General features: G+C 43.2%; 1 long non-coding RNA gene and 1 pseudogene across 2 annotated transcripts in view; both read left to right on the top strand.

Moving 5' to 3' along the window:
• Positions 1-604: 604 nt before the first annotated feature.
• LOC309562042 overlaps positions 605-27,546 on the top strand; it is a 172,036-nt gene continuing 145,094 nt past the window's right edge. The window contains exon 1 of the long non-coding RNA XR_014225615.1: positions 605-663. This is a non-coding gene — a long non-coding RNA (uncharacterized lncRNA). The remainder of the gene's footprint in view (positions 664-27,546) is intronic.
• The window catches only part of LOC309561673, a 33,189-nt pseudogene continuing 9,075 nt past the window's right edge, over positions 3,433-27,546 (top strand). The window contains exon 1 of the transcript in view: positions 3,433-3,597. The product of the transcript in view is annotated as an uncharacterized misc_RNA (transcript). The remainder of the gene's footprint in view (positions 3,598-27,546) is intronic.

Below are 27,546 nucleotides of genomic sequence, written 5' to 3'. Positions count from 1 at the left end.
ATATTCTACCCCATCCCTATTATCATAATACCCCATTGCCTTACCTTGTTGTCACAATATCTACTGGGGCCCTTTCGTTTAAGAAGTTCTGCAGGTCTCCACCACTCAGGTATTCCATGATAAAGAATAAAAGATCCTGTAAAGAAGAAAGAAAGATCCAGGTTTTAGAAATTATTCGCTCTATGAATCCATAAGCAACTTTGGCTAGGTTGTGAGAAAAGTAGGCGTCACTTACAGCGGCATTCTATAAGGATAACCATTTAACACCAACCTCTCCCACAAAAGTATAAGGTAGAGTCACTTACCTTTGTCTGGAAGGTACCATATGCATGAATGCAGAATGGGCTGGCATGAACTTCCTTCATAATGTGGCTCTCGTTGAGGGTTTCTTTGTAGTCTCTCTTCTTCTTGATCATAATTTTGAGAGCCAGCGGTTGATCACTGGAGGTGTGTGATGCTAAAACCACCTGGAGGGAACAGAGGGAGAGTAAATTTTAGTTGACGATCAGAGAAGTTTATTCACATTTAATACTTTATTTATGGGTCACCAATAATGGTAGAATCACCATAATGGTCTATTATTTACTACAAGGGTCTACGCCGGTGAAACAGCTGAAATTCTGGGATCTTCTCTCACTCTTGGCTGGAGTCTCACTCATCCTGGTGCACAGTGCACTGAGATATACCTCAATAAAAACCACCAACAAAGGTGAGATCATCCCATTTCACTACTCAAACCTTCATGAAGAAGCTGTTGTTCTTCACCACCCTGATTCTTTCTATGTTATATAAAGTTAGATGCCTGAGTGAAGATTGAGTTGAAAACAGCTAAATACATTTCAGATGCATCAAAATCAAATATGTACAATACAAGTCTTATAGATTGTTTTAAATAAAAAGCTGCAACAACCTGAATAGAAAAGCCTGTCCTTTGCCCCCCCCCCCCCTCTGGCCTCTCCCCCAGAAGCAGTGGTCTTCCTACAGAGGTTTGACACGTCCCATTCTGAATCAGAGCCCAGAGCTCTCCAATCAGCATGGAACATGAGCTTTGCCAAAAGAGAGCTGTAGCTCTGACTCATCAGGGGGCATGTCGAACCACTGTAGAGAGACCACTGCTTCCCAAGAGAGAGCCAGCGCCCCACTCTATAACATGCTGGCAATGAACAGGTTTTTCCACTTTGGCATTAGCTGCTAAAGAAAACATTATTTATGATCACCTTTTGTGTTTGTTAATGCACCTGGAACTGATTTATCTGAATGAAATGGAAAGATTTGGGCTTTTAAGTGTATGTTTATGTAGCACTGCCCCCTTGAGGACTGCTGGATATTACACTTTCGGGTCCCCCTGGGTTACCGTTCACAATATTGGCATTCACAATTTAACACTTTACTTCTTGGCTCAGTCAATGATTAGTCCAGGGATATGTAGTTGTTTTTGGTGTTTTATTTTAAATAGGGATGGGAGAATAGAATTGTGGGATACTCCAAATTAACTATTCACAAGATGGAGGACTTCTAATTCTCAATACAGCCAGGCTGTTGATTCTCCCTGCCACTTAGGTGAATTTGGGGTTAAGTTTCTATCCAGATGAATGATTAACTAAATTCTCTTCAGGAGACTTTCCTAGCATCCTCTTTCTCGAACACTGACACCCGTTCTCTGACTATCCTACTCCGGGGTGGCCCCCCTCAGGTCAGGCCTCTTGACACAATCCCCTGTACTCACGGTACTGTTTTTCTACGGTCTCCAGTGTCTCCCCCTCAGTCAGCTTTCCTGGACCTCTGGGTTCAGCTCCGTTCCTCTGGCCCTAAGGACGACCTCCTGATGCCATGTGCCACTGCTACAGAGAAGGAGGCAGCCGCCACCCTCCCTCCAGGACTCACCAGCCAAAGACCCCACAGCACATGTGCTCCTGGCTTTTATACAGGATTCCAAAATGCACAGAGACAGCCAGTCTCTGCCAATCACCAGGACTGTATCAAAGCTTATGTACCCATTGGTGCGGTTTCCTTCCACTGTCCAACATGCCTCCTAATTGGACTAGTGTGAAACACTCTCTAGACCCAATGAATCACATACTGAGCACAATGAGCAGACCTAACTCACAGATCCTGCTCTCTGCTGGACAGGAAGCAAAATAGATTTGCCTGCTGCTCTTCTGATAGGCAGACAGAGCCAAAAACTATACTCTCTAATTATCACCTACCTAGGAGGGTGCTACATTTATCTCTGCAACAGCCACACAGACAGAAATCAAAATACTTAGGGTGAGGGGATTTCTGTCTGTGTCCTTGTTGCAGATTTTCCATCACTTCCTGTCTTGTGAAACCGTTGTCAGCAGGACAGGAAGTGAGGGGAAATCTCTCTAATGTAGTCCTGGATAGTGATAAGGCCAGACAGGGGTTCAAATCCTTCCCCACTCTACCTAAATATTTTAAATCAGAGAAAAGATCTGACCACTTACCTTTCCGAAACTCCCCTCTCCGAGAGGGCAATGGAATCTGAAGCCATCCAATCTTATTGGGATGATCTCCCTAGTGCTAGGGGACCGGCGGTAACATCTTGGTGGAGTCTCGGTGTGGATTTCACCTTCAGTCTCGCTCACTGGGGCAGGCCTGCCGTGTGAGCTGACTCTGCGGTAAGTACCGTATACATCTGCAATAAAAAAAAAAAAAAAAAAAGGAATCAGATTTAGCAACTACATCTACTTTTAATAGATTTTACATTGTAGAACATCAAGTTATAGAGAGAAAAGTTCAAATCTGCAGTGCCAGGGACAAGAACTAAACCCATTATGACAGGGACACAGGGACGGCCACTGTTGGTCTTTATATAAAACTGCTGGTTGCCTGACACTTATCCCAACCCACTGGCTGTGATGCTTTCTACTAGTTAGTGAGACAAGAAGCTGGGCAACAAGTATTTTCAATGATGTGGTGATGGACTTTTATAGTAAAATGAGCAGTGGCGGCCCGTCCAGTTGGGGCGCAGGGGTGCCGCCCCTCCTATCCATGCGTCTGGCCCCCTAATCTACATGCAGGGCGCTGGACGCATGGATTCCAAAGAGGTTTTTTTTTTGAAGCACGTGATTAGAGCCAGAGTCTCTAATAGGCTTCAAAAAAAGGGTGGGCTCGGGGCGCAGAGCACTGTGCCCTGAGCCCACCCAGTTGTGTGACAATAGTGAATGAATATTCGCTATTGTTAGACGGATCCTCCTCCTGGCCAATCAGAATCCTGAGACCCGTTTCCCGATTGGCCGAAAGGAGAAGCCATGCCATTGGCCAAGGAGGAGGAGGAGGGAGGAAACGCAGGTGACTGAGGGGAAGCTGCCGCCGTCTGCCCTCCACATGGGGAGTGAGCCGGCGACCCGGGGGAGGGGGGTATGGTGTGCGGGCTGGTGTGGCCTGTCTGCTGCCCCCCCCCCCAGGCCCATGGAGCACCAACCGCCACTGAAAATGAGTGGGCGGGTCACAAAGGAAGTTGTAAAACTGCAACAAGAAGTCGCTGTCACCTGCCTGGCTGTGCAGTGTGGCAGACCAGCTGAGAAAAATGGCAAATATATTTTAAGTGAAAAGAAAGGGCTTTTTGAACTGGCAGTATTGTTCAGAAAATGTGTCATATGTCATCCCTGAAATCAGACAGGAGACCAGCCACCCACTATGGGGGTCTTACACCAGCCTGACATTCCGCTGATATGTTTCTTTTGGCTGAGAGAGACGAATGTAGTAGGAATATTTATGTATGGTGTTCCTATCATTGGTTTATATAGATATTCATAATGTCTCTTTTATTAGTATATATGAAAGTTCTATTTAACCCAAAAGCAAACATTTATTATATTGCAGCTTACTCATTAGTAGATGTGATAGCTGCATTAGTTTTCTTTCTTTAGGCTTTCCTTTATTTTCACCTGGTGAACCGGCCAGTAAGTCTGTTGTTTATCGACAGAACAAGTTGTCCTGCAAATGTATCAGTTACCCACTTCTGGACCGCCGCCGCAGTTTTACGTCGGTACTTTGACGTTACATATCTGCTGCCATAACCCCGGTATTTTTTGAAACTACGGGCAGTCAGCTTTGACATAAGGGTGGTCCCAGCGGCAGATTCTCCGCGGGATCACCCTTATGGGTGACGGGAGAGGTGCCCCCTTCCCTCCCACCGCTTCCCGGTCGTTTTCCCTGCTTACCGGACCCATCGGTGGTGGGGAAAATGGTCCGATCTGCTGTCCCCTCAGGCAGGAAGTTGAGTGAGGGCAAGATGGTCCTCACTTGACTCTATTGCCTTGGAGGACCGGAGCGGCGTCATACGTCGCTTCCTAGCAACCGATTTAAAGAGCCCATTTTTTTTCCAAGATGAAAATAAATGATTTTTTTTTTTCTTTTTTAGTGTAGATGTGAGATCGGAGGTCTTTTTGATCCCAGATCTCACATTAAAGGGGTCCTGTCATGCTTATTTCTATTACAAGGGATGTTTACATTCCTTGTAATAGAAATAAAAGTGAGCAAAATAAAAATTTTTTAAAAAAAACAGTGTAAAAATAAAAAATAAAAGATAAAATAAATAGGAAAAAAGACATTAAATTGTCCCATCCCTGTTAGCTCGCGCGCAGAAGCAAGCGCATACGCAAGTCGCGCCCATAGATATAAACGGCGTTCAAACCACACATGTGAGGTATTGCCCCGATCGTTAGAGCGAGAGCAATAATTGGAGCCCTAGTCATCCTCTGTAACTCTAAACTGGTAACCTGTAGAAATTTTTAAAATGTCACCGATGGGGATTTTTAATTACCAATGCTTGTCGCCACTCCGCAAGCGTGCGCAGTTTTGAAGCATGACATGTTGGGTATCTATTTACTTGACATAACATTATCTTTCACAGTATAAAAACTTGGGCTAACTTTACTTTTTTCTTATTTTTTAATTTAAAAAAGTGAATATTTTCCCCCCAAAATTGTGTTTATATATAGCAGAAAGTGAAAAATATTGTTTTTTATTTTTTTCAGAATTGTCGCTCTTTTCTTGTTTATAGTGCAAAAAAAAAAAAAAAAAATCGCAAAGGTGATCAAATACCACCAAAAGAAAGCTCTATTTGTGGGGGGTAAAAGGGACATCAATTTTATTTGGGTACAGCGTCACACAACCGCGTAATTGTCCGTTAAGCCGAAGCAGTGACGAATTGCAAAATATGGCCTGATCATTAAGGGGGAAAATCTTCCAGTCCAGAAGTGGTTAAATGTGAACCTTAGAGAACTCCAGGTTTAGGACTACCAAGCTGGCTCAAAACGAACGTTCCTAATCTGTCAGCCTGCTGGATGTGCGGTAATACTCTATGTACCGTAGCTATGGTTACATACAGTATACCGCACTGAGCCAATCACGGCCAGTGATGTATTCTATTAATAAATAAAAAGCCAGCTCGGATTGGCTGAGTCAGAGGTTGTAACATTATCAGCCCGCCTCTCTGACTCCACCAATCCGAGCTGGCTTTGTATTTATTAATAGAATACATCGCTCGCTGTGATTGGCTCAGCGCAGTATACTGCATGTAACCATAGCTACGGTACATAGAGTATTACCGCACATCCAGCGGGCTGACAGATTAGGAACGTTCGTTTTGGGCCAGCTTGGTAGTCCTAAACCTGGAGTTCTCTTCCTCTTAAGGTTCACATTTTATACTCCTGTCTGATTAGTGGGTGTAAAGGAATGGCTGCTAGACAAGACCCCCCATCATCATGTTGTAGGGGGGGGGGAGTCTTATACGGAGAGTAGAGCCCAAAACCTATGTTTTAACTGGAAAATTAGGGGGGTGTCTTATACGCCGGGAAATACGCTATGTACATATAGGAATGTCACCCGTCATCAATGGGGAAAAGTAAAAAAATTAATCTATCAATATCCACAATCAGTGGTGGGACAAGGTATTTCAGCGCCAAGGGCGAGGATGCCAAAATGCACCCCCCCTTCGCAGAGCAGGGGGCGGAGCTAGTAGACGCATTTGCAGCACACAAAAACATATGGTGATGGTTGCTCAGTGCACCAGTATTACTATTCACATTTGTGATTGCTCATCACAGTGATAACAAAGCACACACACACAGCCAATACTGGTACGTCACTAGCCTGGGAGCCAATAGGGGGCGAGCCCGCACCGCCGGAGGCGCGCTCCCGCCCCCGCTCGTTCACTAGGATGCCCGCGCGTGTGACTGGCGGACCCGATGTCAGCCGGTCACTCGCTATCGTCGGGTGGAGAGGGAGAAAGGCAGGCGGCTAATGTAAACAAAGCCGCCTGTCATTCTCCCCTGTGTAAAAGCACAGATCATACGGTCCTGCAATGTAGGACTGTTGATCTCTGCTGTTACACACACAGCCACATCCAATCACAGTTAGAAGCACGCCCCTAGGGACATACTTAACCCCTCCCTCTCCAATAAAGTTAACCCCTTCCCTCCCAGTGTCATTTTTACGGGTAACAGTGCATATGTATAGCACTGATTACTGCAGTAATGTCACTGGTACCCCCAAAAGTGTCAAAAATGTCAGTCAAGGGTCCGATCTGTCCGCCGCAATGTCACAGTCCCGCAAAAAAAAAAAAAATCACAGATCGCCGTTAAAAAAAAAAAAAAAAAATCACAGATTACTCGTTAAAAAAAAAATAAAAATGATAAAAATCTTTCCCTTAGTTAGTAAACGTGATAACTTTTGCGCAAACCAATCAAAATACGCTTTTTGCGATTTTTTTTACCAAACATATGTAGCAGAAAACAAATTGGCCTAAAATGTTAAAAAATTTGGATTTTTAAAAATAATGAAAATTATTGTTATTTTTCCAAAATTGTCTTTTTTTTTGTTTATAGCGCATGATCAAAAAAAAAAAAAAAAAAAATCGCACAGCTGATCAAATACCACCAAAAGAAAGCTCTGTTTGAGGGAAAAAAAGGACGTCAAATTTGTTTAGGTACAGCATCGCACGACCGCGCAATTGTCCGTTAAAGTCTCGCAGTGCCGAATCGCAAAATAGGCCCTGGTCAGGAAGGGGGTAAAATCTTCCGGGGCTTAAGTGGTTAAATAAAGATCTTTATTCCTGTTAGCACTGTGAATTGAGTCTTATCTCTTTGTATAAAGCTTTCTAACAGGTCAGATATTTTTATTTCTGTCCTGTCTAAATATTTGACTTTTTACATTTTTATTTCTGATCTTCCAATATTTCTTTAGCAGTCTCAAACCCCGCCCCCTGACATCAGTCTGAGCTCTTTGTGTGCAGTCTAAACTCAAAACAATAATTACCATCAGTGCCTGTAATATGACACTATCAGAGCTGCAGACAGGAGAGGCTGATCATATAATGTTTCATAAAAAAAGTTTTCTCTGTACTTTCCCTCTGTTATGCTGGCAGTTGGGTGTGGATATTCCCAGTCTTCCTGATTTTAACTGGGGAAGAAGGAAGGAACACTCAGTCAGTCCTGATGGTGATTGGACACATAGAACACCTTAGACTGCTGTCATTATCACACACTGAGCTGCTGCTACACACACGGCAGGTCAGGCTGGTTTGGCTCCGAGGTGACTCTGCTGCTCGGCTCTGCACGCTACAGCCTCCATCTCCCTCACCCGAGGCAGTCATGTGTAGCCCCGCCCCTCAGCTGAATTCCCCAGAGGGAGGAGTGGCCAGAGCTCCTGTCCCTCCCATCATCTTCACACAGCTCCATGATCAACTCTCTGATCCATCCTGTGATAGGGTGCCATCTCTTCTTCCACGCCTCCCACCAGAAGTGTATCTCCTGCGTGCCAATTATCGGCCCGTGGGCGTGTTTTTTGGAGTGGGACCGAGGCATGGAACGCAGTGAGTTTAGTAAGTGACTTCCTCTTCACCGAGAAATGACCAATCCAGCCCACCGGGTGCTCCCGATTGGCCAATCCGGGTCTGGGAGGAGGAGTCACTACATAGAGAAGGAAATTGGCTCTGAGATCGCCCAGAGCAGGGAGGGATAAAAACAGAAGTCTGGGAGGGAGGGTGGTGATGTCCCGCAAACATCGGGAAGCTGTGACAGAGAAAGCAGGAGTGATAGAAAGGATTAGATAGGGGAGGGGGAAGCCGCTGTTAAGAAGCAGGAAAGTTGTGCAGTGTTGGTCTATTCTGGAGCCAATCAGGAAGCGCTGATAGTGTTAGCCCTCCCACCCTCACATGCCCCGCCTCCTCCACTCTGTCACTGGGGGAATAGTACAGCGCGCTGTGCAGGCAGGGGGCGGGGCTACCATCTACTCTACATGCAGGAACAGAGCCGCTCTCTGTCTTACATTGGGCAGAATATTCTGTGCAGGGCAAACTCCGCCCTCTTCCCACAGTAAATCATTCCGCCCAGGGCAGCTGCCCCCCCCCCCCCTAATACTGGCCCTGTCCACAATACTTACCATTCCAGTCTGTCTTGTAGTCTGAGCCATCGACTTTATAGCCGACACCAAAGCATCCAGCGGCCGCTCTAAAGCACCCGCGGAGAAAAGCTCGAGCCCTCTTCATTTTTGTGGGCTTCTTGGTTGGGGTATCTGCAGGTTGTGCAATGATACCATCCATAGGTGGTATTCCAGTGCTCTGTTTATCTTCGGTGTTAATGTGATAAACAGCCTTCTTACACTGAAAAAATCTCATTGTGAAGAATAATTCAAGCACACTTGAAGTATTCAAGAGAAAAAATTACAATACGATTGAATCAAATCACAGTAAATTGCTAGGATGAAATCACAAGCAAAATATCGCCAGAGAAAAAAAAACACGTCTGCACAGTATGCTGACCACTCTGGGGACTGGCAGAATCCAACTGTCAGCTTCTTATATAGGGGCGGCTGATGACATCACAGTCATGTGACCTAACTGCCGTTGTTGTTTTTGGCACTCAGCCAATAACTGACATTTTTTTTTTTTTTTTTTTAAAGGAAGTTTTTTCCTGTTGTATTAGCTTTGTGAATTCAGCCTCTGGGCTCAGTATACAAATCTCACATACCAATATATATATTATTTTATTTTTTTTTAATCAAAATGAGTTTTTTTTTTAATTGAGATTTAAAATTTACAGACCCATGGCTTAACCACTTCAGCTCCGGAAGGTTTTACCCCCTTATTAACCAGGCCATTTTTTTTGCGATTCGACACTGTGTTACTTTAACGACAAATTTTGCAAAAAAATAGTAACAATTTTGAAAAAAACGCCATATTTTTTACTTTCTGCTATAAAATATTCCCAATAAAAAAAATTTAAAAAATCAAACATTTTTTATCAGTTTAGGCCAATTTGTATTCTGCTACATATTTTTGGTAAAAAAAAAAATCCCAAAATGCGTATTTTAATTGGTTTGCGCAAATCTCACATACCAATATATTTATATATATATATATATATATATATATTTTTTTTTTCTTTTAAATCAAAGGGACAGTTTTTTTTAATTGATATTTAAAATTTACAGACCCATGGCTTAACCACTTCAGCTCCGGAAGGTTTTACCCCCCATAATGACCAGGCCATTTTTAGCGATTCGGCACTGTGTTACTTTAACGACAAATTTTGCGGTCGTGCGACGCCGTACCCTAATACAATTGTGTCCTTCTTTTTCCCACAAATAGAGCTTTCTTTTGGTGGTATTTGATCACCTGTGCGTTTTCTTTTAGATTTTGCGCTATAAACAAAAAAAGAGTGACAATTTTGGAAGAAAAAAAACGCCATATTTTTTACTTTCTGCTATAAAATATTCCCAATAAAAAAAAATTTAAAAAATCAAACTTTTTTTTATCAGTTTAGGCCAATTTGTATTTTGCTACATAATTTTGGTAAAAAAAAAAAAATCCCAAAATGCGTATTTTAATTGGTTTGCGCAAATCTCACATACCAATATATATATATATATATATATATATATATATATATATATATATATATATATATATATATATATATATATTTTTTTTTTTAATGAAAGGGAAAGTTTTTTTTAATTGATATTTAAAATTTACAGACCCATGGCTTAACCACTTCAGCTCCGGAAGGTTTTACCCCCCATAATGACCAGGCCATTTTTTCCAATTCGGCACTGTGTTACTGTAACGACAAATTTTGCGGTCGTGCGACGCCGTACCCTAATACAATTGATGTCCTTTTTTTTTTCACACAAATAGAGCTTTCTTTTTGTGGTATTTGATCACCTCTGCGTTTTTTTTAGATTTTGCTCTATAAACAAAAAAAGAGTGACAATTTTGGAAGAAAAAAAACGCCATATTTTTTACTTTCTGCTATAAAATATTCCCAATAAAAAAATTTTAAAAATCATTTTTTTTTTATCAGTTTAGGGCAATTTATATTCTGCTACATATTTTTGGTAAAAAAAAAAAAAAATCCCAAAAAACATATTTTAATTGGTTTGCGCAAAAGTTATAGCTTTTACAAACTACGGAATAGATTTTTGGAATTTTTTGTTTTTATTAGTAATGGCGGCGATCAGCGATTTTTAGCGGGACTGCGACAATGCGGCGGACAGTTCGGACCCCTAACTGACATTTTTGACACTTTTTGGGGACCAGTGACATTACTACAGTAATCAGTGCTAAATAATATGCACTGTTACTGTAATAATGACACTGGCAGGGAAGGAGTTAACACTGGGGGTGATCAAAGGGGTTAATGTATGCCTAACTGTCATTACTGACTGCGTGGGGGAAGGGCTCTCTGACAGGCACAGAGAGATCGGGGGTTGTAGCTTAGCTGAAACTGCTGATCTCTCCCTGCCTGTCTGACAGAAGAGCCGCCTGCTTTGTATTCTATTAATGAATAAAAAGACGGCTCGGATTGGCTGAGTCAGAGGTTGTAACATTATCAGCCCGCCTCTCTGACTCCGCCAATCTGAGCAGGCTTTGTATTCATTAATAGAATACATTGCTTGTTGTGATTGGCCCAGCGCAGTATACTGTATGTAGCCATAGCTACGGTACATAGAGTATTACCGCACATCCAGCGGGCTGACAGATTAGGAACGTTCGTTTTGGGCCAGCTTGGTAGTCCTAAACCCGGAGTTCTCTTCCTCTTAAGGTTCACATTTTATACTCCTGTCTGATTAGTGGGTGTAAAGGAATGGCTGCTAGACAAGACCCCTCATCATCATGTTGTAGGTGGGAGTCTTATACGGAGAGTAGAGCCCAAAACCTATGTTTTAACTGAAAAAATTAGGGGGTCGTCTTATACATCGGGAAATACAGTATGTACATATAGGAATGTCACCCGTCATCAATGGGGAAAAGTAAAAAAATGAATCTATCAATATCCACAATACTTACCATTCCAGTCTGTCTTGTAGTCTGAGCCATCGACTTTATAGCCGACACCAAAGCATCCAGCGGCCGCTCTAAAGCACCCGCGGAGAAAAGCTCGAGCCCTCTTCATTTTTGTGGGCTTCTTGGTTGGGGTATCTGCAGGTTGTGCAATGATACCATCCATAGGTGGTATTCCAGTGCTCTGTTTATCTTCGGTGTTAAAGTGATAAACAGCCTTCTTACACTGAAAAAATCTCATTCTGAAGAATAATTCAAGCACACTTGAAGTATTCAAGAGAAAAAATTACAATTCGATTGAATCGAATCACAGTAAATTGCTAGGATGAAATCACAAGCAAAATATCGCCAGAGAAAAAAAACACGTCTGCACAGTATGCTGACCACTCTGGGGACTGGCAGGATCCAACTGTCAGCGTCCTTATATAGGGGCGGCTGATGACATCACAACATGGTCATGTGACCTAACTGCTGTTGTTGTTTCTGGCACTCAGCCAATAACTGACATTTTTTTTTTTTTTTAAAAGGAAGTTTTCTCCTTTTGTATTAGCTTTGTGAATCCAGCCTCTGGGCTCAGTATACAAATCTCACATACCAATATATATATATATATATATATATATATATATATATATATATATATATTTATATTATTTTTATTTTTTTTATTTATTTATTTTTTAAATCAAAGTGACAGTTTTTTTAATTGATATTTAAAATTTACAGAACCACTTCAGCTCCGGAAAGGTTTTACCCCCCCCCCCCCTTCTTAATGACCAGGCCTTTTTTTGCGATTTAGCACTGTGTTACTTTAACGACAAATTTTGCCGTCATGCGACGACGTACCCTAATGCAATTGATGTCCTTTTTTTCCCACAAATAGAGCTTTCTTTTGGTGGTATTTGATCACCTGTGCGGTTTTTTTTTTAGATTTTGTGCTATAAACAAAAAAGGAGTGACAATTTTGAAAAAAAACGCCATATTTTTTACTTTCTGCTATAAAATATTCCCATTAAAAAATTTTAAAAAATCTAATTTTTTTGATCAGTTTAGGCCAATTTGTATTCTGCTATATATTTTTGGTTAAAAAAAAAATCCAAAAAAGCGTATTTTAATTGATTTGCGCAAAAGTTATACGTTTACAAACTACAGGATAGATTTTTGGAATTTTTTTTCTTTTATTAGTAATGGCGGCGATCAGCGATTTTTAGCGGGACTGCGACATTGCGGCGGACAGATCAGGCTCCTAACTAACATTTTTGACACTTTTTGGGGACCAGTGACATTAATACAGTAATCAGTGCTAAATAATATGCACTGTTACTTAAAAATGACACTGGCAGGAAAGGGGTTAACACTGGGGGTGATCAAAGGGGTTAATGTATGCCTAATTGTCATTACTGACTGTGTGGGGGAAGGGCTCTGTGACAGGCACAGAGAGATCGGGGTTGTAGCTTAGCTGAAACTCCAGATCTCTCCCTGCCTGTCTGACAGAAGAGCCGCCTGCTTTGTTTACATAAGCAGGCGGGTCTTCTCTCGGTTTCTCCAAGGATCGCAGGAGGGCAGCGGCAATCGCATGGCTCATCCCGCTGCCGACGCCTCGTGCACAAAATCACATAGTACTACGTGATTTTGTAAAACATGATATATTTTCTTAAAGCAGACACCCCCAAAGAATAAATGAGTGGTAGTTACAATTTTTTAAGGCCCACGATATTACTGCAAAGGTCTAAGAAACGCAAAATTTCAGTAAAAAACACCCTAAAATGAATATTAGGGCAAACAAACACAATAATCTACCCATATTTTTTGTAGTATATAAAAGATGAGGTTGCACCGAACAAATAAATACCAAACATGTCAATCCTTAAATTTGTGTGTGCCCGTGAAATGGCGACAAACTTCAGTACCCTAAATTTTCCATAGGCGACGCTTTGTAACATGTGTATCTGTAACGCTCTGGGGTTTGGTTTAGTGAACTGGATTTGCAGCTGCAGAATTTCCACTCAGTAGTCTTGTAGAGATGTGTTGAATCACCTTATCCAACTCTCCTGACTCATCATAGTGGCTCAGCCTGCTTCAGTATGCACATACACAAACACTCAGATAAGATGTTGCTGGAGTGATAGATATCTATGCAATAGTATTGAGGTGATATACTGAAGGAATAGGCTTGAGTAGTGATAGCAATTAATGATAGGCACTCAGGTAGTAATGTTGCAGGAGCGATAGCAGATGGTGATAGTTAGTATGCAGGAGAGCTAGCAATCATGTACAAGAAACAGGTGGTAGGTGATAGCAGATGAAGTGTACAGGAGATGCTAGGTTAATGCAAAGATATAAGTTACAGGTGGTAGTAGGCTCAAGAGCTGGCAAACTAGGTAACGCTGCAGGTGATAGGTATTGAAGAGCATGTATCATAGACTTATCAACAGTTCTTAATATGCAGGAATAGATAGCATGTGGTTTGATAGGAAGGGATCCCCTGCGGGGTACTTATCACTAGCTGGTAAGCGAGGTAAAGGATCAGGTAGCGAGGTATAGGATCAGGTAGCGAGGCTCCGGTCAATCCAGGTATAGGGAAGATAGCTGGAGGATTCGGCAGCGTCAGACAGGGATGTATAACGAGCGGTTGCACGAACACCTTGTGAGTGCACACCGGCGGTTGAAATAGCCGCTCAGAGCGGCGCCTAGTGATGACGTCATCAGATGTTAAAGAGACATGCAGCTATATGCGTTCCACCTACCTGAATGGTGGAACGCAATGCGGAAGTAAGAGGCTAGAAAGGTACTGAAAGTACCAGGATCTTACAGTACCCCCCCCCAAAAGGCCGGCTCCAGAAGGCCTATAGCACTGGTCTCTCAGGGTATTTAGAGTGGAACCTTTTTATAAGCCTGGATGCGTGAACGTCAGAAGCATCCAACCAGGTGTCGTCTTGGGGTCCATAGTTTTTCCATCTGATGAGATATTGGAGTTTTCCTCTGTGGATACGAGAATCCAAAATCTCCCTAATCTCAAATTCTTCTCCCCCTTCAACTTGTACTGGAGGTGGAGGCGAGATGGTAGGTCTAATTCCTTGGTTGGGTATATGTGGCTTTAGTAGAGATACGTGGAAAATGGGGTGTATCTTAAGATCTGCCGGTAAAGTGAGTCGAACTGCAGCTGTTCCAATGAGTTTCTCGATTGGGAAAGGTCCCAAAAACAGAGGTCCAAGCTTTTTACTGGGGATTTTTAACCTCAAGTTTTTTGTAGATAGCCAAACAAGATCCCCAATAGTATATTGAGGAGAAGGTCTTTTACGAAGGTCGTAGTACCTTTTTGGTTGGCTATGAGCATGTGAGATGGTGATGTTAAGTAAATCCAGAGAGTCTTTTATTTGGGTGAGATAGTCAGAGGCTACTGGATTACTTGATGGTAGGATGCGTGGTGGAAGAAGTGTGGGATGAAACCCATAGTTTAGGTAGAACGGACTTTGCTTAGTAGTACTGTGGGTTGCATTATTATAAGCAAATTCCGCCAAAGGGAGGAGGTCCACCCAATCATCCTGTAGGTATGAGGTGTAGCAACGCAAATATTGTTCAATACACTGGTTGACTCTTTCAGTTTGTCCATTGGTCTGTGGGTGATAAGGGGAAGTAAGTTTCCGCTCAATACGTAGTATACGACATAGAGCTTGCCAAAACTTAGAGATGAACTGTGAACCCCGGTCAGATAGAAGAGTCTTTGGAATTACATGTAGTTTGAACACATGTTTCACTAGTAATTCCGCTGTTTCCTTAGATGAAGGTAGTCTAGTCTGCGAATAGGAATGAAATGTGCCATCTTTGTCAGATGGTCCACTGACACTAGGATGGTAGTAAATCCTTTGGAAGGTGGTAATTCTACTATAAAGTCTAGAGACACAACTTCCCATGGAACTTTGGGTATTGGTAGACTGCAAAGTAGACCAAATGGTTTTGTAGTGTCAATTTTGGACCTTGCACAGATGTCACACGAGGAAACAAATTTCTGTACAGACGTCTTCATTCCAGGCCACCAAAATTGCCTGGTAAGCAAATTAAATGTCTTAGTCATACCCATATGTCCTGCCATAGGTACGTCATGTGATAGTTCCAAGATTTTAGTATGCATACCAGGAGGTATGTAAAGTTTGTTGTCAAAGTAGAGGAAGCCTTCTGCATCAGCACTTAATTGTGGTGGTGGTGAATCCAGTCCTAGACTGTGCAGAATCTCTTCCTTTAAGGAACGAACAACACCAATAATACGATCATGGGGTATTATAGGAAGTGAAGGGATTTCAGCACAGTTATCTTCGGTTAACCGTGATAACGCATCCGCCTTCTTGTTTTTATCTGCAGGTGTGTAGGTCACTAAGAAATTGAATCTTAGGAAGAATAATGACCAACGTACCTGCCAATGGGAAAGGGTCTTGTTGGTCTGAAGGTATTGGAGATTCTTATGATCTGTATATATGAGTATTGGCAACCGGGTACCTTCAAGTAAATGTCGCCAATTTTCAAGTGCCAGTTTTATGGCAAGCAGCTCTTTTTCACCCACTGGGTAGTTCACCTCTGGGCTACTTAGTGCTTTAGAGAAGAAAGCAACTGGGTGGAGTGGTGAAGTATTCGTTGGTCGTTGGGAAAGAACTGCTCCTACAGCCATATTTGACGCATCCACCTCTAGGATGTATTGGAGGGATGGGTCTGGATGGCGTAGTATGGGAGCAGAAGTGAAGCTTGATTTTAACAAGCGGAAAGCTTTATTTGCTTCTTCAGACCATTTGTATGTTTTTTTCACACTTGTGAGTTGTGTGAGCGGTCTTACAATAGAAGAGAAGTTCTTGATGAACGTCCTATAAAAGTTTGAGAACCCAAGGAATCGTTGTAATGCCTTACGAGTTGTTGGTACAGGCCAATCCAGAATACACGATATCTTGCTCATATCCATCTTGATGCCATTCTTTGATATGATGTATCCTAGGAATAATACTTCTTCCTTATGAAATAGGCATTTCTTCAGCTTTACATATAAATTGTGTGCGAGTAATCTGGACAACACAAGTCTTACATGTCTTACATGTTCAGACAAGGATTGAGAGTAAATGAGTATATCATCCAGATATACCACAACACAAACATTGAGTAGGTCTCTGAAGATGTCATTTATAAACCGCTGGAATGCTGCGGGAGCATTACACAATCCAACGGGCATCACTAGATATTCAAATAGTCCGTATCTAGTTCTGAAAGCCATCTTCCACTCATCCCCATTACGGATGCGGATGAGATTGTATGCCCCTTTTAGGTCCAACTTTGAAAAGTAGGTGGCTCCGCGCACTTGTTCAATGAGTTCCGGAATGAGAGGTAAAGGATAGCGATCCTTTATCGTGATAGTATTTAACTGCCTATAGTCAATGATAGGCCTGAGACTGATCCTTATTGCGGACTGCAGCTGTGGAAGAAGTAGAGGGTCTAATAAACCCTTTCGCTAAATTCTCATCCAAGTATTCCTTAAGATGAGAAAGTTCATCCTGAGATAGAGGATAAACATGTCCGAAAGGTAGTTTACTGTTAGGGAGTAGATCAATAGAACAATCATAGTCCCTATGGGGAGGCAATACTTGAGCATTTTTCTCAAGGAAGACTTCAGATAGATCCTGATAGCATGGTGGTGGTGTGATTTCATCTGACACCATGGACAGGATTTTTTTATGAGATTGGAGGTTACACGTGGTCTCGCAATAGTGAGAGGGGAAGGTTAGTGTCCGCGTTTTCCAATCAATGTTTGGTTGATGTATGTGTAACCAGGGAAGCCCCAAAATAATGGGAAAATGTGGTGATGGTAATACATCAAAGGTGGTGGTCTCAACATGAGACTCGTTAGTAGTAACAAGAAGTGCTTGTGTTTGATTGGTAATTGGACCAGAAGATAACGGAATACCGTTAATTAAACTAACCGAAACAGGAATAGGTTTTGAAATAATAGGTATTTTATTCAAAGCAACAAAACTAGTGTCAATGTAGTTCCCACAAGATCCTGTGTCGATCATAGCCTTGGTAGTGATTCTATTTTGGTCCCACTGTAAGATCAAATGAATGAAAAGGTAGGGATTAGAAAAAGAAGTCGTTAATCCCCCCAGTAACACATGCGAACACTCACCCTTTTTTTTGCGGACAAAGGGACAAACGCTTATCAAATGATCAGCGGGAGCACAATACATGCAGAGATTTTTAAGATTTTCTCCTGGCTCGTTCAACAGACGATAATGGTGGGCGTATGATTCCTACCTCCATAGGAGTAGGGTCAGAAGACGAAAACCGAGAAGGATTGGATAATGGTACTCCCATTTTTTCAGCCTTCCTTTCTCGTAAACGTCTGTCAATATTGATGCTGAGTTGTATTAAGGAATCCAAAGTGCCAGGTAAATCCGCTCGGGCGAGCTCGTCTTTAACGGCTTCGGATAACCCGAGCCTGAACTGGGTTCGCAGAGATGCATCATTCCACCCTGAATCAAGGGTCCATCTCTTGAACTCTGCTACGAAGTCTTCAACAGGTCTCCTTCCCTGTTTTAAAGCCCTCAATTGGCTGTCAGCAGTACTCTGCCTATTTGGGTCTTCATACAGGCTAGAGAGTTCTGCTAGGAACGCAGGACAGGAGTTGAGAAGAGGGTCATTTTTCTCAAAGAGAGAGTCTGCCCAAGCCCGTGGATCACCTGACATATATGAGATAGTGGTGCAGACTTTAATTTGGTCTGTATTGTAAGTACGAAGTTTTAAATTAAAAAGCAATTGACATGCGTTTTTAAATTCACGAAATTTTTTCCGATCACCTGTAAACACTTGTGGAGGGTTTATTTTGGGCTCACGGGGTTGAGCAGCAGTGAGCTGTGATACACGGGCTATCTGCTGTCTCAAAGTCTGATTTTCTTTTTGCACTTTGGTAAGAGAAACAATTAATGCATCTACCTTTTGTGTTAGGTGCATCACATGAGTGGCTAATTCTGCTGAATCCATTTTTTTGGTGTTCGTGCAATCTGTAACGCTCTGGGGTTTGGTTTAGTGAACTGGATTTGCAGCTGCAGAATTTCCACTCAGTAGTCTTGTAGAGATGTGTTGAATCACCTTATCCAACTCTCCTGACTCATCATAGTGGCTCAGCCTGCTTCAGTATGCACATACACAAACACTCAGATAAGATGTTGCTGGAGTGATAGATATCTATGCAATAGTATTGAGGTGATATACTGAAGGAATAGGCTTGAGTAGTGATAGCAATTAATGATAGACACTCAGGTAGTAATGTTGCAGGAGCGATAGCAGATGGTGATAGTTAGTATGCAGGAGAGCTAGCAATCATGTACAAGAAACAGGTGGTAGGTGATAGCAGATGAAGTGTACAGGAGATGCTAGGTTAATGCAAAGATATAAGTTACAGGTGGTAGTAGGCTCAAGAGCTACCAATCTAGGTAACGCTGCAGGTGATAGGTATTGAAGAGCATGTATCATAGACTTATCAACAGTTCTTAATATGCAGGAATAGATAGCATGTGGTTTGATAGGAAGGGATCCCCTGCGGGGTACTTATCACTAGCTGGTAAGCGAGGTAAAGGATCAGGTAGCGAGGTATAGGATCAGGTAGCGAGGCTCCGGTCAATCCAGGTATAGGGAAGATAGCTGGAGGATTCGGCAGCGTCAGACAGGGATGTATAACGAGCGGTTGCACGAACACCTTGTGAGTGCACACCGGCGGTTGAAATAGCCGCTCAGAGCGGCGCCTAGTGATGACGTCATCAGATGTTAAAGAGACATGCAGCTATATGCGTTCCACCTACCTGAATGGTGGAACGCAATGCGGAAGTAAGAGGCTAGAAAGGTACTGAAAGTACCAGGATCTTACAGTATCTCAATTGATGTTTTCACGCATAGGCGCCCCCCACGCATGCGTTTACGTTTGTACGTACATATATGTGAAGGTGGGGGAGGCTTCAAAAATTTTTAGGGTGAGGGATTTTATGTGCTTGTGTGTAACTTTATTTTTTTCTTAACTTTTTCCATCACAAAGAGGACAAAAAGTCCCCTATTTGATGATGTTTAGGTAACAGGTTCTCTTAAAAGACCCTGGATGTCTCCTCTGTGCTCCACTGAATGTTTTGCAATGCAGATTGTACTGCAAAACATTGCTTCCTGGCTATGCTATCTGGGGACATTTAGAGGCTGACCCGACCCAGAAGTGATGTCACAGGCAGGGGAGGACTGGGCCAGGGGGCAGGGGGGCTTCTGCTACAGACATGCCTAAAGGATTCCTGGTGAAGGGAAGTAAAAAGCCCCCGCCGCTGACCTACTAAGTGTGGGATGAAGACAAGGCCATAGTGCAGCCCCCCCCCCCCATCATGGTTGGTGTAAACTGTGTTTGAGCAGAGGCCGGTTCCATGTCCCACTGGAGACTCTCCTCCCCCTGCCAGCCCCAACCAAGCTTTCCCAGCTCTCCCCAACCCAGCCTCTGCGGACCAGGCCGGGAACCCGGATTCAGCTGGTGAGTAAAGAGTACCTGACAGGGCCGGCACTACCACTAGGCAATTTAAGCAGCCGCCTAGGGCGCCTGGCCGTTTCTCGTCACTTCTTACCTCTCCCCTCTCTCGCCACCTCCTTTACTGTACAGCCGGCGCCGCTCAGGACCATCACTGTGTCACTGAGTGTAGGCACCGCGGCTGCAAAAATACACTGCCCGACTCATCTGTCCTGACTGACAGTAGTGAGTCACTCTCTCTATCTCCTCCTGACCTGACACACAGTGAAAGAGGCAGCCCGCGCCTCTATGATCAGAGACACTGACAGACAGGTCACAGTCTGTGACCTGTCTGTCTCTCCCAGACTCTGTGGTGCCTGCCTGGTCCCTCCCACGATCATCCATGCTGCAAGAGTTACACAGACAGCCTTAGCCAGTGTACCGTGAAAAAAACCCTACCGTGAAAATCCCCTACCCTCGTGACCTCCTGTGCACGTACGTCATTCAACAGCTGAGCAGCTTCCCACTGCGCATGCTCACAGCTCCGGAGGGTATGGAATTTTCACGGGGTAGTGTTTTTTAACGTTACACCGCATCAGCTGTTGCCGCGCGTACATTAAATCATCTCCGCTCCAACCCGTCAGAATTCCCTGATCTCGGCTCCAAAATGTAAAAGCGGTGGCAGGTCTATGAAAATATAAATCACAGAGCCGAGATCATGTGGGACGCCGCACCTGCTGATGAATGACACGCACCCGCAGGGAAATCTCAGGGTTGGAGCAGAGATGATTTAATGTAGTGTCTGGGCATATGCCGTGGGAAGCACGGCAACAACTGATATATGACGCGGTGTAATGTTAAAAAATACTACCCCATGAAAATTCCCTACCCTCCGCAGCTGTGAGCATGTGCAGTGGGAAGCTGCTCAGCTGTTGAATGACGTATGTGCACAGGAAGTTACGAGGGTAGGGAATTTTCACGGGGTAGGGTTTTTTAACATTACACCAGCATACATGCTGTCCTGAAGTGTCATGTCAGACATAGGAAATATAGGGGGAACCCAAAAAGCAGCAATTAAAGATGGCAGGGTGACAAAAAAGGGGAAGGCGAGAAGAGAAGAGAAGAGAAGAGAAGAGAAGAGAAGAGGGGGGGGGCGAGAAGCCACCAAAAGCACACAGAATAGAGAAGGGGGAGGGGGGGAGACCCTCACTCGAAGCTCTTTCCAAGGCTACGTTGCCTTATAGAGAGCAGCAATACAACCTCACAAAGTACCTCTCAATCAAGGAGTAGCCCAAATAGAGACCCTGACTGTAAGCCCAGAGACCCATCAAGTCAGCCCTAGCGCCCTCTAACAACAGTACCTGACCTTCCTGTATACACAGTCACACCATGTGAGCAGCATTCTCTTTTGTGGTTTTATAGTGGATCCAAAAGAACCAGGTGTTATGAAATTGGATGTGTCTGTTCTGAAAAGTATGGATTAGTTCCTCCATGGTTGAGATTTTGTCAGCCACCAGAACCATTCCGCAAAAATGACTGGTTGTCCGCCAACAGACAGGGACAAGTAATCAGACTACGTTGACTATATGCATGTCTAACAATTTAAAATATAGGCGCTTAGGTACTTGGAATGATAGAGTAAATAGTGAGCAGGAGTAAATTCCAGAGGAAGACTCGAGATCGCCACCATAATGCGATGGATCTCTCTAAGATGTTTGCAACACTGGGCACTGTCACTAAATATGTATCAATGTGCCAGTGTCCTGGTGGCACATACAGCAGACATCAGAGATTCTAGGGAAGTATTTGTGCCACAGTTATAATTTTAGTTATTTGTGGGGGGCATTCCCAAATTGATTAAACACAACCCGTCCTTCTTTACGGAGCCTGGGCAATCCCTTAAGGCCAATGACACACTACAACAAAGCCCAAAACCCAGAATCCGGTGGAGTCTCTGCTAACATATTACCAAGATTGTACTTTAAATGGAGCAGAGAAAGGAAAACTATAGGTTTGACCATTCCTAGGCCACCCTCCTGCCTGGACAGGTAAGTTACATTGTGTTTGATCAGGTTCAGCCTATTTCCCCATAACAGTTGGAAAAAGCAGCTTTATGCCCTTGCATAGAGAGATTCTGGCAAGATACAGACAAAGCTGACATATAAAAAGGATCAGGTACGTTTTGTTCAAGTCTTTGGCATTGGCATCCACCAACCTGCCTTCCTAATTTCGATGACCATAGTCACCAGGACAAATTTAATGCTCAAAACTTTAATTTCCTGCTGGGGCTCTGGGAAGGCATTCAGAAGTTCGAAGCTTTCACCCTCCTCGCCCATCCAAAAATCATCACTCTTTTCATGGTTAACTTTAGAGCTAGAAGCCTCCATGTACTGCTCTATCACAGAGACCACCTCCTGCGCCTCCTTCATCCCAGAGATAATAACAGACACATCAGCGGCATAGGCCGCGACCTTTAAAGGCAGCACACCAGCAATGCCCAAAGGTATCCCGCACAATGATCCACCCTGTAACTTTCTTATGAAGGGGTCAATTGCGAATGCATATAGCAGGGGGCTCAAGGACACCTCTGGTGCACACCAGAGCCAACCTCAAAAGGCTGTCCAACCAAACCATTAACACGTGGGAAGCCCTCAGCTCCTTTATATAATGTTTTCAGCCAATCTATAAACCTGCCCTGCAGGCCATATCTACCAAGTAGCAAATACAGGTACTCAGATTGACTCAATCAAAAGTCTTCGCCTGATCCAATGTCAGCAAATACTTTCTTCATCCAGCAGCCCTGCATTGCTCCAAGCCTCCCCGATGGCTAAAACTGCTGAAAAGGTACTTCTGCATTGGACCGAGCAGTGCTGATGATTGGACAACAAATCGCCTGCTACTCACACATTGAGGGGTCTTTTTACCTTTTGACTGAAGAATCACAGCAGATTGCCTCTGGAGGGAGGGAGCGAATCCTCTTCTAGACAGCTGTTATAAACCTCTGCTAAAAAGGGAGCCAGAATGGACTTAAAACACTTATAAAATTCAGCTGTCAGCCCATCTGGCCCAGGTGATTTTTTGGTAGCCAGCTTTTCTATAGCATAAACTACCTCATCTGCTGAAATTGACTTTGTCAAATCCATCAAATGCAATGTACCCAATCCTGGAGTAGAATCCAGAAAGCTTTGCATCCTGTCCCGATTAAGGTCCTTTTTTCCCAGAAGGTCTGTGTAATATGACCTGAAGATCTTCAGGATCCCTGATCTAGACTTCACCAGGGAACCCATACTATCCCTCAGCCCTATGACCATCTTAACTGCTATGCCTTGCTTACAGTTCTGGTAAGGATCAGGGGAGTAATATTTCCCATAATCTCTCTCCAGAACCAAGGAGGCATTTTGGTTGTATTGACGCTTCCTAAGAAAAAGCTTCAACTCAGAGATCTCCCCTGGATCTCCGCCATACGAGACAAGACAATATACATACCAAGCTGCTTCTTCTTACACTATAAAAGTGACACTGTGACAGGGCAATGAAGGGGTTAACTGGGGGTGATCAGGGGAGGATCAGGGGGTTAAATCTTTATGAGGGGGTGGCGGGGACCCTAAGCCTCCTTGGGACAGAAATGAATTCGCTAGCGCTAACTCAAGTCACAATCGCACTAATACAAAATACAGAAAAACAGTATATTACATTTGTATTAGTGTGCAATGTGACAGGGGGGAAGGGGTTAACTGGGGGTAATCAGGGGGGGTCAGGAGGTATGAGGGGGTTAAATCTTTATTGGGAGGGGGTGGCGGGTATCCTAAGGATAAAAGGAACGACCAAAAGCGCTAAACCTGGTCACAAGTCACACTTATACGGGTATATAGGAAAATGCTATATACTGTATACAGTGTGTGTTGTGACAGGGGGTGTAGGGGTGATCAGGGGGTTAAATCTTTAAGGGGGGGTGGCGGGGACTCTAAACCTACTTGGGATAGAAACGAAGTCGCTAGCGCTAACTCAAGTTACAATCGCACTAGTACAAAATACAGAAAAGCAGTATATTACGTTTGTATTCGTGTGCAATGTGACAGGGGGAAAGGGGTTAACTGGGGGTGATCAGGGGGGGGGGATTAGGGGGATCAGGGGGTTAAATCTTTATGGGGGGGTGGCGGGTATTTTAAGTGTAAAAGGGAGGGCCGCAAGCGCTACACCTGGTCACAAATCACAATTATACAGGTATATAGGAAAATGCTATATACAGTATACAGTGTGTTGTGACAGGGGGTGTAGGGGTTAACTGGGGGGGGGGGCGATCAGGGGTTAAATGTGCCTATCTAAGTGTGTGTATGTGTGCTTGGTGCAGTACTCACAGTTAGATGTGCTCTCTCCTCTCAATGTATCCAAAAAGGATCATGGGAGGGGAGAGCGGGTCTTTTCTGAGCCTGTGTTTACATTACACCGGCTCAGCATGGAATCTGATTGGGCAGGACCGATCAACAGGTCCAGGGCAAAAATCATTGGCCTGGACCTGATGACTGATTGGTTCTGAACCCAATCAGGTCATCGGCGGCGGTGGGGGCACACGGGAGCGCGCCCCAGAACGTCGGGAGCAAGCGGCGTAGTACTACGTCACTTTGCCTGCACGGGGCTGACTCCCGCAGTAAATGTACTTGCGGCGGTCGGCAAGTGGTTAAGATGCAATGAAGCCAAATCCTTTAATACTAAATCCCTAAAAACTGTGACAGCTGGCGCTATCTTCCCTGGGGGATTAAATAATAAAGGGTTAGACAATCCGGAATGGACAATCTCTGTGGAATGATTGTTGGAAGTAATTGGGCGAGGGTTGGTCAAGATGTATCTTTGAACATTAATTTTCCTTATAAATTTTTGAATATCTATGAAGGTGTTAAATTTGTTCATGGACCTAGGGGGAACAAACTTAAGTCCTCTATCCAAAGTATATAGTTCTTATTCTGACAATTGGACCTTACTTAGATTGAATATACCTGATTGAGTTAGGTTCGTTGTCTTTTTCCTTTTGCGCCTCCCCCCTCTGGTGCCTCTCTTTGGTTGGGACCTCTCTTCCCGTTTTGATTTTCTCTGGGAAAATCCCAATGATGACTCGGCCCAGGTTGGGATTGGTTGTAATTATAAGGAGACATATTTCTAGAATCGACCTCATCATCAAAGTAAGGAGAATGATTTCCCCTATAAGAGTGTTGTTGTAATGGGGACTTTTTATAATGATTGCCACACATATTAGTTAAGGCATAAGGAAAGGGAATTTTTAAGGCTTTTATTCTTCATACTCGCCTTGGCAAGCGCTTGTAAAGAGTCCCTGGTTGAAAGAGACAAGCAAGATTTCAAACACCCCAGATGGGACTCGAACCCACAATCCCTGGCTTAGGAAGCCAGTGCCTTATCCATTAGGCCACTGGGGCTTGTTTTTAATAATGATTGCCACACATATTAGGTAAGGCATGAGGAAAGGGAATTTCTAAGGCTTTTATTCTTTTTTTTTTCTTTTTGTTTTTTTGTTTTTTCCTTTTTAAATCTCTTTTTATAAAAAAAAAATTTATAGCCAACAAGTCATACAAACATAACAAAGAAGAATAATCATAATATCAAAATCTATCCTCTATAGTAATATAAAGAATAGAAAAAAAAAGGGGGGGGGGAAAGAATATCGTTTCTCAACATCTTAACATATTAACATGGGCTGGTCCGATTGATTAATTTTTATTTTTTACTATTGCTATTGGAGATGGGTGTTCCCATATATATCCTAAAATGTTGGTCCGTCAACACTGCATACGTCCATATAATACCTTAATATAGGCAGAGAATAAGTCGGGGAAATCAATTTAAACAAGAAGGTGGTTGCATTATTCAGGCCTACGAATCACTTATCTTTAGTTTTCCCAAAGTTCGTTCTATTTCTGCTTTTAAGTACCAGTCCGTGTATCTGAAAGGTTTCATAAAGTATTGAATGTCCACGTCTGCAAGTTCTTGCTCTATAAAGGATTGTCAAATCATATAAATCGTGAAGAAGTGTCCACATGGACTATTTAATGGTCAACTAAATGTCCCAAAACTCAGGAGTTCTTCCAAACTCTTCAACTTGAAATATGAGCCACCAGATGAGTGATCTCCTTACCAGATAGATAAAGGAAATTAGCCCTCAAAACACCAGATGAAGTGGATCTGCAGCCTCGAATCCAAAAATTGAATCGGTTCCCGGATATTGTTTGCATGTGGAGAGAAATTAAATATCCATAGCGTGACACTGTATGACAATCTCTCAAACACCCAATATGTGAACCTTCACTAAGAAGGTGAAAGGAAAGGCCACCACACCAGTGCAATTAACACTGCCAACGGCCAGGTGATACGTGAATAAGACAGCCCAATAACCACCAAGAGGATATAGAACCGCCACCAAAATCACTGCCTCTTACCAGAGTCTGATTAATACAAGCCAAACAATCAATGACTTCAGTGTGTGCCAAACGCCATATGGAAATAGATGCAGAAATGTGAAGAGACACTCAGAGGTCTGATGATCTAGACCAAAATCACTGCCGCTTACCAGACTGTGACAGGTGACAAGCAAAGGGTCTCAAACAATCCTCTGGATAACTGATGTCAATTGCTCCAAGTCCAGCCGACCAAGCCAAAAAGGGAGACAAAAAAGCACTCCATAGTGTAAAACCAAACAAACTTTAATTCAAAAAAGAAGAGCAACTTACAAATATGTAGATGGAGAAAGCGTGGATAGGATGCGAGCCGCCGGCCGGTCGGCTCCTTCGCCCGTCCTCAAACTCAAAGCAGTGACGTCAGCACGCCGCGACCGACGCACGTTTCGTCAAATATGACGTTTTCAAGGTACTTTGCTTGTCACCTGTCACAGTCTGGTAAGCGGCAGTGATTTTGGTCTAGATCATCAGACCTCTGAGTGTCTCTTCACATTTCTGCATCTATTTCCATATGGCGTTTGGCACACACTGAAGTCATTGATTGTTTGGCTTGTATTAATCAGACTCTGGTAAGAGGCAGTGATTTTGGTGGCGATTCTATATCCTCTTGGTGGTTATTGGGCTGTCTTATTCACGTATCACCTGGCCGTTGGCAGTGTTAATTGCACTGGTGTGGTGGCCTTTCCTTTCACCTTCTTAGTGAAGGTTCACATATTGGGTGTTTGAGAGATTGTCATACAGTGTCACGCTATGGATATTTAATTTCTCTCCACATGCAAACAATATCCGGGAACCGATTCAATTTTTGGATTCGAGGCTGCAGATCCACTTCATCTGGTGTTTTGAGGGCTAATTTCCTTTATCTATCTGGTAAGGAGATCACTCATCTGGTGGCTCATATTTCAAGTTGAAGAGTTTGGAAGAACTCCTGAGTTTTGGGACATTTAGTTGACCATTAAATAGTCCATGTGGACACTTCTTCACGATTTATATGATTTGACATTTATGTAAATATTTGACAACATCACTCATTAGCGCGACTTACCCATTTCATAAGTTTTTGATTGTTTGTCGCAATTTAAGTCGCTGCTGGAATACAATAGTTAGCGCAGTTATATTCCATACTTAATCTATAAAGGATTGCCATTTGTCAAAGAACGTTTTTGTGGAGATATAATGTTGTAAAACCGTATCCGTTCGTTCCTTATGCAATAATGACCAAATCTCCCTTTTAAGAGCAGATAGAGTAGGGGGACTAGGCTGGA

This window comes from Pelophylax lessonae (assembly GCF_965119305.1).
Source record: "Pelophylax lessonae genome assembly, chromosome: 8".
Lineage (NCBI taxonomy): Eukaryota > Metazoa > Chordata > Amphibia > Anura > Ranidae > Pelophylax > Pelophylax lessonae.
Note: the sequence above shows the minus strand (reverse complement) of the source record. Positions and strands in the feature narration are given on the sequence as shown.